The sequence below is a fragment of the Pholcus phalangioides genome, unplaced genomic scaffold (genome assembly GCF_987345545.1).
Source record: "Pholcus phalangioides strain wild (caught in Gottingen) unplaced genomic scaffold, Ppha-v1.0 ptg000018l_1, whole genome shotgun sequence".
In the NCBI taxonomy this organism is placed as follows: Eukaryota; Metazoa; Arthropoda; class Arachnida; order Araneae; family Pholcidae; genus Pholcus; species Pholcus phalangioides.
The window spans coordinates 11,968,343-11,981,960 of NW_028301611.1; the positions used below are offsets into that span (position 1 = coordinate 11,968,343).

Sequence of the window (13,618 nt, forward strand, 5' to 3'; positions counted from 1 at the left end):
ATTCTAGGATTATTTCTTTCATTATGAAACCGGGATTACACTACAAAAGTTTGATAAAAGATCTTTTACAAAAAAAAGAAGAAAATAACTAAAAAGCTTGGTTAAATTCGCTCGAATATAACCAATGCGCTTATTGGGTGTATTTCAAGTTTTATAAAAGAACTTTTAGAAAATAAGAAAATGCAACAATAAGCATATGCATTTGTAGTTGCATTTGTAGAACCAATCAGCTTATTGACTGTTTCAAGCTTTGTAAAAGAACTTTTCTAAAATTTGCAAAATGCTACCAATAAGATCGTCGGTTGTATTTTCTAGAATGTAACCAATAATCTTATTGGTGGAATTTTTGAAATTTTATAAAAGCACTTTTATCAAACCTTGACAAGATATTGAATAAGTATGGGATTTTACACATCCCAGCCTTATTCAATTATCTTGTCAAGGTGTCAAGGCTTCGAACCTGCATCATAATATTTTATCAAAGTACCCTTAACCCATTTTTTGGACATGTTGTTCTCAAGCGCAACATGTGTTTCTTATCTTTTCCATATAAATCCATTGTATATTTTGAGCTCGTTTCTGCAATTGATGCTTCTAAGAAACTCCTAAGCCAGCGGTTCTCAACCTTTTGACTCGTGTGTGGAGCCCTTTCAAGCAAATAAATTCTATGGCGGAGCCCCGTAGGCTAATTTTTTAAATTATTCATCAAAGTTATCGATTTATTTTTAATACTTAAAAATATTTACAACTATTTTTTAAATTTAATTTTTTTTTTATTTTCTTCGAGCGGCCGCGGAGCCCCTGGAGAGTGCACAAGGAGCCCTGAGGGCTCTGCGGAGCACCGGTTGAGAACCGCTGTCCTAAACAGTCGATTACTACCTGTTGAGGTTTCTATAATTCCATTATTACCAGCAGAGAGAGAGAGAGAGAGAGAGAGAGAGAGAGAGAGAGTGGCTTAAAAGTACACGTGTGTGTCCAATTGCAGAATTGCAGAATTATTTCTATCTGAATGAAATTGCAGAATTGCAGAATTATTTCTATCTGAATGAAATTGCAGAATTGCAGAATTATTTCTATCTGAATGAAATTGCAGAATTGCAGAATTATTTCTATCTGAATGAAATTGCAGAATTGCAGAATTATTTCTATCTGAATGAAATTGCAGAATTATAATTATTTCTATCTGAATGAAATTGCAGAATTATTTCTATCTGAATGAAATTGCAGAATTATTTCTATCTGAATGAAATTGCAGAATTATTTCTATCTGAATGAAATTGCAGAATTGCAGAATTATTTCTATCTGAATGAAATTGCAGAATTGCAGAATTATTTCTATCTGAATGAAATTGCAGAATTGCAGAATTATTTCTATCTGAATGAAATTGCAGAATTGCAGAATTATTTCTATCTGAATGAAATTGCAGAATTGCAGAATTATTTCTATCTGAATGAAATTGCAGAATTGCAGAATTATTTCTATCTGAATGAAATTGCAGAATTATTTCTATCTGAATGAAATTGCAGAATTGCAGAATTATTTCTATCTGAATGAAATTGCAGAATTATTTCTATCTGAATGAAATTGCAGAATTATATCTATCTGAATGAAATTGCAGAATTGCAGAATTATTTCTATCTGAATGAAATTGCAGAATTATTTCTATCTGAATGAAATTGCAGAATTGCAGAATTATTTCTATCTGAATGAAATTGCAGAATTATTTCTATCTGAATGAAATTGCAGAATTGCAGAATTATTTCTATCTGAATGAAATTGCAGAATTGCAGAATTATTTCTATCTGAATGAAATTGCAGAATTATAATTATTTCTATCTGAATGAAATTGCAGAATTATAATTATTTCTATCTGAATGAAATTGCAGAATTATAATTATTTCTATCTGAATGAAATTGCAGAATTGCAGAATTATTTCTATCTGAATGAAATTGCAGAATTGCAGAATTATTTCTATCTGAATGAAATTGCAGAATTGCAGAATTATTTCTATCTGAATGAAATTGCAGAATTGCAGAATTATTTCTATCTGAATGAAATTGCAGAATTATAATTATTTCTATCTGAATGAAATTGCAGAATTATAATTATTTCTATCTGAATGAAATTGCAGAATTGCAGAATTATTTCTATCTGAATGAAATTGCAGAATTGCAAAATTATTTCTATCTGAATGAAATTGCAGAATTGCAGAATTATTTCTATCTGAATGAAATTGCAGAATTATTTCTATCTGAATGAAATTGCAGAATTATAATTATTTCTATCTGAATGAAATTGCAGAATTATAATTATTTCTATCTGAATAAAATTGCAGAATTATAATTATTTCTATCTGAATGAAATTGCAGAATTATAATTATTTCTATCTGAATGAAATTGCAGAATTATAATTATTTCTCGCTACATGGAAATGAATTCCAGAATTATTTCTGTGTACATGGAAAAATGCATAGTTATACAATTTTTTTTCTTTCTACATGAAAATGCATAGTTACAGAATTATTTGTTTCTACGGGAAAATGCAGAATTGCAGAATTATTTCTATCTGAATGAAATTGCAGAATTGCAGAATTATTTCTAGCTGAATGAAATTGCAGAATTATTTCTATCTGAATGAAATTGCAGAATTATAATTATTTCTATCTGAATGAAATTGCAGAATTATAATTATTTCTATCTGAATAAAATTGCAGAATTATAATTATTTCTATCTGAATGAAATTGCAGAATTATAATTATTTCTATCTGAATGAAATTGCAGAATTATAATTATTTCTATCTGAATGAAATTGCAGAATTATAATTATTTCTCGCTACATGGAAATGAATTCCAGAATTATTTCTGTGTACATGGAAAAATGCATAGTTATACAATTTTTTTTCTTTCTACATGAAAATGCATAGTTACAGAATTATTTGTTTCTACGGGAAAATGCAGAATTGCAGAATAATTTCTATCTGAATGAAATTGCAGAATTGCAGAATTATTTCTAGCTGAATGAAATTGCAGAATTATAATTATTTCTGTGTACATGGAAATGAATTCCAGAATTATTTCTGTGTACATGGAAATGAATTCCAGAATTATTTCTGTGTACATGGAAAAATGCATAGTCATACAATTTTTTTTTCTTTCTACATGAAAATGGAGAGTTACAGAATTATTTATTTCTACATGAAAATGAAGAATTCCAGAAATATTTCTTTCTGGCTGAAAGGAGTTCCAGAATGTGTGCGAATGACAATTCAGAATCGATGAAAGAAATAATTCCAGAATTGATGAATATTCAGAGTATACGAAATAAATTAATATCGTAAGCGCCCGGGGGGTGGCTAACAAAACGCGGGACCCAGTGGGACCGCTCTTGCCACACAACCCTATGGGCGGCTCTGTACTCGTTATAACGGACTTTTATGATATTTTGTCAAATCTCGCATCTATAACCCTTGAAACACTTCATGAATCTTTCTCATAGAAATCCTTAAAAAAAAAAGGGATGGTAACTCTTGAAACTATTTAGTGGGTGTTTAGAGGGGGAGCTCTTGTATCTTCAGTTATTTCTGGTTCGAGCCACGTGTGTAACACTTCTTTCCTGATGTGTTCATCTCTTCAGACAAGAAGTGGTTCAGGATAGACATTATGATGGCATCCGGCTTGTTTTCTTTTTTTTTTCCACCCTCTCAACTCTGCTGGCAACTTTGTCCTCAGTTGGTGGAATCCGTTCTTGTTGTTTGAGAGTTACTAGAGGCCTCTCATCAGGGGACCAAAAGGAATTTCAACAACACACGGGAATGAATCCATTTTTAGAGGCTTAACTCGAGTCTTTAACAGAAAAAAAACTTATCAGCATACTCTTTCGTGACTGTCTTGGAAAACATCCAGGAATATTTCTAAACTCCGTTCATTCTTCTGGGGAGGAATTTGGAAATAAATAAATACCGAGGGGTTGCAAAAACTAGAAGGCAATTAGAAATTTCCGCCATATTTTCTTGTTTTTTCGGAATTTTAGAGGATTTTCTGTGGGACTTCGAAATCATTTTTTTTATATGATTCGATGATCGGTGGCCATATGGCACGTATTTTATGTAGGGTTGGGAATCGATTGAAATTTGGAACTGGTTAATCAAAAAAATTTTTTAATCGATTAATCGTATTTTAATCGAATAATTTTTGCGACCATATAATATTAATAGATGCTATAAAAAATATATTTTGTTCATTTCACTCACCTATTCGGTAGAAGCAAACAAATATAGGAATAGGTTGAGAAATTCAGGCCGTCCGCTTTGAGCAATGTAGTATGCTGAACGCAATTGCAGCAACCTTTCACTTCTTCACTAGTGTCTTGTCCAGCCATCTTCAACCTGCTGCTTGCGAGCACCGTGATGCTGCTCCTCGAAGCACCATGACTGCTCAGTGCTCACGTCCAATTTCGTTATGATGATTTCATTTCACTCAGACTATTCGGTAGATGCAAACAAATATAGGAATAGGTTGAGAAATTCAGGCCGTCCGCTTTGAGCAATGTAGTATGCTGAACATAATTGCCGCAACCTTTAATTTCTTCACTAGTGTCTTGTCCAGCCATCTTCAACCTGCTGCTCGCGAGCACCGTGATGCTGCTCCTCGAAGCACCATGAGTGCTCAGTGCTCACGTCCGATTTCGTTATGATGATTTCATTTCACTGCAATCAAAACCGAAAAAATTCCACTACTTGTCGTTTTTCTTAGGCCCTCTTCTCTTGAGCCCCCCCCCCCCCCCCGGGCGTGCCCGGGTTGGCCCATGCGTTAAGACAGCACTGTAAATAGAGTCATCCTTATCCAATATGTTCTGTATAGAAAATGATTTACAAGACATCTAATCGGTTTTTTAAAAAACAAAAACAGTTAATCCACAAACTTTACATGAAAATTTCAATTGAAATGATCGATTTGATTATAACTCGGCTTCTTACTTGCCCGGTCCCTCGAGCACCAGAAACGCCTTTGAAATAAATTTCTTAATAAAAATCGTCGTCACGTTATGTATCATCTTTATGGGATAAGCGTAAGTAATGATGGCTAATCAATAAGTCGATTGTTGATTTGCTGTTTTGTGGATTGAGTTATCTGGCAGGAATGGCAAGAATGGCAAAATAATTCCAGACGAAAAAATAAAATTAAAATAAAAGTAAGACACAAAACTCTCTTTGAAAATGAAATACAGTAAAACCTCGTTAAGTCGTCACCCTAATAAGCCGTCACTTCGGTTAAGTCGTCGTTTTTTTTGGGAAGTTCATCTGCCGACTAAAGTTGTTGAAAAATCAGGCATTTTTTTCCAAAGTCAAGGTCTTTTAATGTGTGCTTTTCTCTACCCAGGCCCCCCCCCCCAAGTCCCTTGGTCCCTCAAAGGGACCTAGTGTTCGAGATACACTAAAATTGAATTTCATGTAGTAGTTCTGTTGCGAAGAAAAGCTAACTATTCTAGAACAGTTTCCCCTGATCAGTACAAATTAAAAATTACTACAAATCAAAGTATACCAGTAAAAATTTAACACTATAAGTTAAGTAATAAGAGCTCTAAAAAAAATTAAAAATTTCAATTTTTTCTTTTGCAATCTATACATTTTTTTATTAATATTGTGTGTGTAATTTAATTCATATTTTAATAAATGTTATATTACTTTAAATTCGTATGATTTTCACAATAGTGCACATTGAAACTGAGCGCACTTCGTATAAGTCGTCACTTCGCTTAAGCCGTCGTAATTTCTCAGTCACGTGAGATGACGACTTATCAAGATTTTACTGTATTTTCTTAAAAAGCGGGACGTATGGTCAGTTTTATTTTCCTCGGTAAACAATGGTGTGCAACTTTCTTCTAAAAACAAAATAGATGTATCCCAAGGCTTCCCTATGAGGGGGGTCGTCTTTAGAGGCGGCTAATGAGGCTTTGTCGAGCCGCACCTGCCGCGATCCACAGGCCGAGAAACGACGCTACAGAGTAATCAACTAATTTTCTGACGTCTTAGGGGTCAAGACGTTGACGTCGCGTGCGTTGGATAAAGGGTTTTTTCGCTTATCTTCGAAATGCAGCGGGAGAAACCCTTCCCAATAGATTTCCGTCTCCGCGTCTCGCTGTTTCATGTGCGATAATTTCACGGAAAATGTTTTGACATTCTTCCAAATATACTGTCGGAAGCTGATCTTATTTTTAGGTCAATGACACCGTCGAGATAAGCTCGAAAATGCGTGATAAGATTCCGAAAAATCTTCGAAACTCGAGAACGTCCCCCGCCTTCCTTGATTTCGAAAAATCACCGTTTATAAATATCTCGATCCTACCCGGGGGGAAGAAAAGTTCGGGGAAACATTAATAAATATCCGAAACATAATTACACTCGTGTTGCCATAGAAACGAATCTATACAGTGATCATGGCTCCCCACATCCTGGAGGAGGCCCTCCCCCAACAAGACTTCCACGGGCCCCCTTTATGATGAATTTACAGCGTGAAAAAAATGGTGAAAATTGTACCGCGCCCCAGGGCTGAAGCCTTGTCAGCCCACACCTTGTGGGGGGCCATCACAGTGATATAGCTGAAGGGATTCTCAACATTTCGTGCTTCAAGTCGTGATTTCCCAAACTGTGCGCAGTGGGGCACCCTCGGTGAGCCGCCAACCTTTGTCAGGGGCACCGCGGAGTGGCGGCCCGAGAGGGGTTCTCGGAACAGATTCCTTGTTGATTTGCTCTGGGGAGCCGCGGAAAAGCGGTGATTCCGGGTGGTTGGCGTCGGTGGCATGCGCGGCCTGATGGGGGGGGGGGGGGGGGGGCTCGCCCTTTCTCAGGCTTGGCTGAGGGTTTGTCTCTTCTTGTCTGCGGGGGCGGGCTGTTCCGGCGTGGGTCGCTGGTGGGTGCGAACTGTGGGGAGACCGATGGGGTTCTGGCGGTGGGTCCACCTCTGGGATTCCTTGGGCGATTAGCTGCTTTCCAGCACACTCCCTATATGTTAGAGCAGAGGTTCTCAACCTTTTCTGACTCTCGGAGCCCTTTACAGTAAAAGAATTGTATGGCGGAGCCCCGTAGGCCAATTTCATTAAAATTATTCATCAAAGTTACTGATGTATTTTTACTATTTGAAAATATTTATAGTTATTTTTTTTTTAAATTTTCCTCGAGCGGCCGCGGAGCCCCTGGAGAGTGCACAAGGAGACCCAAGGGCTCCGCGGAGCACCGGTTGAGAACCGCTGCGTTAGAGGTTCTATAGGAATACTAACGTGGGAGTGTGTCTGGTTTCTCGGGTTCAGGATAAGCGGTGATTAGGGTGAGGGGCACCACGTGTGGAAAACTTTTGATAATCCAACGTGCTTACAGCAGGGCCGGACAAATCCCAGGCGCCACGTCACCGCGGCGACTAAAACATTGGTGTTGGCGCCTAAAATTTTGTTTCGTGTAGCTACTAAATTTTTGAATTTATTGCAGCATATTTGCCAACAGGAAAAAGGGTCACTATGTCCCGGAAAAAGCCAAAAGAAGCATTATTTTGGGCCTTTTTCTTCGGGGTAAAAAACTTTTTTTCTGCGCCTAAAAGTTTTTTCTGGAGCACGAATCTTTTTGCGATTTTTCCAACCCTACTTCAAGTACAAACTAGAAGGGGGGCCCCGAGCCCCGTGAGGCTTATACTTTAAGACACCAGAGTGACTAAGATGGTATGACTATTATAGTCACTAGTCTAGAGTTTGACTAACATTTTTTTTTTGGTCCACAATGCCTGAAAGGTGTTTTTCACAGTTGTCTTATCGGATATGGGACCACAAAGCAAACAGGGCCCTCACCGATTTTTGGCACAGCCCTCATTAATTTTGAATTTTTTCATAATTTTTTTCCCTCCAAATTATGGAATTTTGAATTTTTTTCATAATTTTTTTCCCCTCCGAATTCTTGAATTTTGAATTTTTTCATAATTTTTTTTCCCTCCGAATTCTTGAATTTTGAATTTTTTCATAATTTTTTTCCCCTCCAAATGCTGGAATTTTGAATTTTTTCATAATTTTTTCCCCTCCAAATTCGTGAATTTTGAATTTTTTCATAATTTTTTTTCCCTTTAAATTCTTGAATTTTGAATTTTTTCATCATTTTTTCCCCTCCAAATTCTTGAATTTTGAATTTTTTCATAATTTTTTTCCCCTTTAAATTCTGGAATTTTGAATTTTTTCATAATTTTTTCCCCTCCAAATTCTGGAATTTTGAATTTTTTCATAATTTTTTCCCTCTAAATTCTGGAATTTTGAATTTTTTCATAATTTTTTTCCCTCCAAATTATTGAATTTTGAATTTTTTCATAATTTTTTTCCCCTCTAAATTCTGGAATTTTCATCAATTTTCTAAAATTATTTCTCCGAATTCATTCTGAATTTTCATTATTAGTCTTGGAATTAGTTTCTTTGAATTATTTTTAGTTTTAATTCATCAATATCGAATTTTCATTAGTTTCAAAATTGTTTCTTTCATTAAAAAAAAATTATTAGAAGAGTTTAAAATAAAACGTAATTAGTGGGGGGGGGGCGCTATTATTGTTATTTTGCGGTAAAAGAGGGCGCGGCCGTCATCTGCGTTTTGACCGTTGAGAGTGGTTTCAATCAGGAGCCGCTCTCGGACCGAGTGACCCCCACGCGGCAGCACGGAGAGCCGCTCTATGTGGGGGAGCACCTTAGTTGTCAGTGGGCGCCGAAGATAGACGGAAATATTCCCCGCCCGCATCGGTAGAGATTCTTTCCCGAGGGGGGTACCAAGAACTGGTCCCACGCAGGCAGGGCTGTAACTAGAATTTTTTTGCCGCACGGGGCAAATATGATTTTGCAGCTCCCACAGCTTTGGAATTCGATAATTTTATAACGGTATTCTTTGATCAAACCTAAAACTGCCCCCCCCCCCAAATTTTTTCCGCCCGGGGCAGTTCCCCTTCCCCCCGTCAGCCCATGGGCGGAGATAGACTTGGAAGGTTAGGGTGCACGGTCATTATTGCTGGGGGGCACGATGATGTTGATGTCAATTCATATATACATTAGATCAGTCGACTCCACCTTTGACTCTGGGCCCCCCCCCGCCCCCGTATCTCCGCCCATGCGCCGGCCCCTATCTTTTTTCCGGCTCGAGGTGCATTTATAGTTTTGCTGCCTGTGGGCTAGACGAATTTTGCCGCCCTTCCCGCATTCTAATCCGATTTTCTTAACTACTATTTCCCTGAATTCACCACCCACCCTACAATCAGTTTGCCCCCCCCCCCACTCCTACAAGTAGCCTGCACCTGTGTCCAGGGCCGTCTTAACAGTATCATGGGCCCCGGGTCAAGTGGTTTTTCGAAGGCCCTACATGGTATATCTTGGAAAATTTCAGCTGGATCTCATTTTTGTGAGGCCCCTCTTCTCTTGGGTGATTTGAAAATTTGCCACTTCAAAAATGGTTAAAAATCTGCTGACTCGTCCATTTTAAATAAAACCCTATTTTCTCAGTGCTATCTTAAACCATGCGCCTTCCCGGGCACGGGCCAGGGGCCTCAACAGCAGCGGGGGAGGGGGGGGCTCATAAATATTGGTATCATATATTGGTACGGACAAGCATTTATAGACAGGTAGGGCCTCAAAAATATAACTTTCTCCAGGGTGCCCTTGACGTTCTTAAGACTGCCCTGCTGCCGAGATAGTTAAGGGACAAAAGACTAACATAGGGAAATTGCAAGCAAGTGGGCAAAAGAGGGACACTCACGGCCTCCGGGCCGTGTCCAGGTGGACCCATGCGTTAAGATGGCACGGCCTGTGTCTCATTTTGGTCATTCACACGCTCTAGGTAACACACTGACCAGGTCCCTCGCTGTGCAGGTTACTCTTTTGTTCTTTCAAATACTTCCTCATACTCAAAGTCCCTCTTTTGCCCACTTGCTTGCAATTTCCCTATGTTAGTCTTTTGTCCCTTAACTATCTCGGCAGCAGGGCAGTCTTAAGAACGTCAAGGGCACCCTGGAGAAAGTTATATTTTTGAGGCCCTACCTGTCTATAAATGCTTGTCCGTACCAATATATGATACCAATATTTATGACCCCCCCCTCCCCCGCTGCTGTTGAGGCCCCTGGCCCGTGCCCGGGAAGGCGCATGGTTTAAGATAGCACTGAGAAAATAGGGTTTTATTTAAAATGGACGAGTCAGCAGATTTTTAACCATTTTTGAAGTGGCAAATTTTCAAATCACTCAAGTAGGCCCGTGGCACATTCACAGATCATTTAAGTGACTCGCCGACTCATTTACAGATCACTTGAAGAACCCGCGGCACAATTTTGTTCCGTGGTACATTTAGAGTTCCCTTATGCGATATGTGGCACAGTTTTAGAGCACTTAAGCAGCCCGCCGTGCAGTTCTACATCACTCAAGTTACCCGCGGCACAGTTCCAAGCCATGATTATAGGCCCCCGGGCCAAGCGATTTTTCTGAGTCACTACCTCGAAAATTATCTAAAAAATTCAACTACTTCTCGTCTTTTTTTATGCCCCCGGGCCGTGTCGGGGTGGGCCCATGCGTTAAGACGCCACTCATTAAGAAAAGTGTTTTCCCCAATCTTTTGGCATTTCCAGTAAAGATTGACATCAAGAATACAGTCGAATCCCGTTTTAACGAATACCGTTATAGCGAAAAGAATCTTTGTTTTATATATAACGAACACTTTTCTAGTCCTCCAGTTAAGCTTACACATAGGAACAGAACAAAAACCTGGAATTCCTTCACAACGAAATTTCGTTATAACGAAGTGATTTCTCCGGGGTCTCTTGTGGAGTTCGTTACAACGGGATTCGACCGTATTTCATATTGTTATAAAGAGGGTCGTCATCAAAACCCTCTATCCCCCCCCCCCCCATCGATGCTGACGTAATACTTGAATGACCCACTGATGGGGTGAAAAAAAATGTAAAAAGTGACCCGGACGTGATTTGAACACGCAACCTTCTGATCTGGAGTCAGACGCGCTACCGTTGCGCCACCGGGCCATGTCAGGATGGGCACTAATTACAAATATAAACATTGTTTTTGTGGTATTTTAATCGATTACTAATTTTTTTCCGATTTTTTGATTATCGATAATTTTCTAAATGCCTTAAATTTCCTAAATTTGTTTTTTATAACTGCTGGCAACATTAGCTTCTCTGTGTAAGCAAATTCGTAAGCAACCCTAATATTTACGATACAAACGTTTCATCAGTAGAACATTGTTAATGGTGTCGCCATCTGTACTCGAGAAAAATAACCAAACAAGTCCGTGTAGGAATGGGAGAAAAATCCGTTTTTTTTTTTTTTTTTTTACTGTACTTGAATTGGTCTCCTACCCCCTACGCAGGCAGCTTCAACCCAAGGCTGGACTTGAAAACGTGCGAATGGTGCAGCCATGGCCCCCGTAAGGGGTGGGCTGGCAAGGGACCGCTAAATTTCAGGGGCCGCGAAACAGATTAAAAATCCTTTCATTACACCGAGTTACATTTTAACTGCTTAACAAAGCAATAGCTTGAAATTCTGTCCAAGACGGGGGGGGGCTCGAAATCTCGGAATTTTACAATATCCCCATGGCCCCCACATCCTGGATCGGGGCCGCTAGGATGGGATCTTTGGTGCGGCCCCCAGACCAGACTTTTCACGGGCCCCTTTATAGTGAATTTATGGCGTGAAAAAGTAATGATGAGAATCGTCTCCCGGGCTCAGTGCTGGAGCCCTGTCAGCCTCCGCCTTGGGGGGGGGCATGAATACCCCCTCACTAACCCAAGACCTGTAGCTCATATGTTCGAGCCATGGTCTCCCACAGAAGTAGGGCTGACAGGGGGGGGAAGGTCTAGCCCTGGGAGAACCGGGACAATTACTATCATATTTTTTTTTCCAATGCTACTAATTCACTATAGAAGGGCCCGTGAAAAGTTTGGTTTGGGGGGGGGGGGCCCACTAAATATTTCAGACTGCTCGAAGATGGAGGGGGGCATGGACAGATAGTATTTTTGGTGTGTGTCCCCCCCCCCCTTTTACACATAGTGTTCTTTCAGGAAGAGGCGTGGGGTGGACCAGGGAGGCTAAAGCGAGGATGCAAGGGGAGCGGCGCACTCGGGCGGCAGGTTGCAAGGTCAGAGCAGACCCCAAAATTTAACACAGTAAAAATTCACGAGGTTGTCATACCTCGACAACGAAAACGTTCAGAAAATAGACGTGACCTGTAATACCAGAATTTGGGGCGGCTCTAGATAAAATCTGTACCCGTGCGGGACCTATTTTGACCTGCCACTGTTGCCCCCATAGCTCGTACATCGTGCGTCAGGGCCCTCAGGCTGGAATATTTCGTGGGACTCAAGTCAGATTTTCCATGGAGGGGGGGGGGGGCCTTTAGATAATTCGTCGTATAGCCCTGATATCTCTACCATTGTAGTGCGCCGTGTACAGGTAATGTAGACATGGCGCCCACATTTTACAGCAGGGTCCCTAGCATAGGCACCAGAACCTGGGCGGGGGGGGGGGGGAAGAGAGAGATAGAGCTGAGCTTCAGCCTTCAAGGATCAAGAAAAACCATTTCAGGGGGGGGGGGGGGGGCTATGAAGCTGTTTTGGCATCTGGAAGTGGTAAAATACTTAAAGTCCGTCCCTGCTTCAACCTGTCGCTCACGAGCACCATGGCGCTCTTTGAAGCGTCAAGAGTGCTCTCAATGCTCGTGCCCGATCTTGTGCTCGCGAGCAATTGAGACACGATTCAATTAAACACCCGGTAAAAATTACATTCATGTATTAGCATTACGCAGATTTTCTGTATGTCAAGGTTGTTGTAAGGGGTGGGGGGTGCCCTTATTTGATGATGGGCATTGTAGCAGTGCTCGGGACTCGAGAAAGGTTGAGGACAATTGTCCTGATGGCGGCTCTGATGGAAGGTCTAGAATTCCCGGATTTGACATGTTATTCAAAAATATGCTCCTCGAAGCGGAAAATTAAAATAAGGGAAGAAAATCCCCACGAAATTCAATAATTTTGCGGCCCATCGTTTGATTTGGGCACCTGGGCCTAGGTCCCGTTGACCCATGAATGGCCATGTGTGGGAGCAAAAGGGTTTGTGAACATGAATCTCTCCCTTCCCAGGGCCGTAGCGTACTTTCTCAGGACCCCGGGAAGACTTTTCCTTGTGTAAAATAAGTGAATTTTTTGTTTCACCTCCATTTGACTCGATGCCCTGGGGGCGGTGTCCCGGTTATTCTAGCCTAGTTATGGGCCTGATCCCTTCCTTCCCGCACTGCTAAGGGAAGTAAGCTCGCCTATATATTTCAAATTTTTAACACATACATTTGATTGTGTATGCCATCCTATCAGTGGTGTACTTAAAGGAAGGGAGTGGGTGGGGCTTAGCAGGCTATATATAGCCCAGGGCGGCAAGTTTGAGGAATGATTGGCCAAGAAAATTAGTAGAACGGGATGTCTTGGCGAAATTTGTATAACCGTCAATAAATCTGCCTCTGCCTAGACAGCTATAGAGGCTAGGTCAGTGAGTGACCAAAAAGTGACCTAGAGAAGTGTTTCCTCAACTGCCAGGTCCTGACATTAGTCAGGGTCC

At 40.3% G+C, this 13,618-nt stretch overlaps 1 non-coding gene across 1 annotated transcript; it reads right to left on the bottom strand.

The window, feature by feature from the left end:
• Positions 1-10,965: 10,965 nt before the first annotated feature.
• TRNAW-CCA (transfer RNA tryptophan (anticodon CCA)) lies at positions 10,966-11,037 on the bottom strand. The gene has a single exon. It is a non-coding gene; the product is annotated as a tRNA-Trp (tRNA).
• Between the last annotated feature and the right edge of the window lie 2,581 nt (positions 11,038-13,618).